Consider the following 329-nt stretch of genomic DNA (forward strand, 5'->3'; position numbering starts at 1 on the left):
TTATCCATTGCACTCCGGATGTGCTGACCCCTGCGATTTCCCCAAATGTGGGAAACTCGACCGCATAATTTATGGTAGTGGGGGACTGCGTTCGCGCTTTCCCCTGATATTCGTTGTCTCAAAGTTAGACATGTTTAGCATTATTAAAAAATGATGAGTTTTGTAAGTATAAGCTTTTTTTGGCTTCTTACTTTGTACTCCCCGGGTCATACCTGTTAAAACAATATGACGAATTATAACTCTTTATTTTAATAAAAATGCAATCCCTTGGGAATAGCTTTCTTTAAGAATTCTTGTCTTGGTTTTATTTCCAGTATTAGCTGTTTTTG

The 329-nt window shown here is 37.4% G+C and overlaps 1 pseudogene; it reads left to right on the forward strand.

Moving 5' to 3' along the window:
- On the forward strand, positions 1-106 carry LOC122150890 (annotated as a pseudogene).
- Positions 107-329: the final 223 nt, after the last annotated feature.

Source organism: Orycteropus afer, unplaced genomic scaffold (assembly GCF_000298275.1).
Source record: "Orycteropus afer afer isolate SDZICR_OR568_19922 unplaced genomic scaffold, OryAfe1.0 scaffold00010, whole genome shotgun sequence".
Taxonomy (NCBI): domain Eukaryota; kingdom Metazoa; phylum Chordata; class Mammalia; order Tubulidentata; family Orycteropodidae; genus Orycteropus; species Orycteropus afer.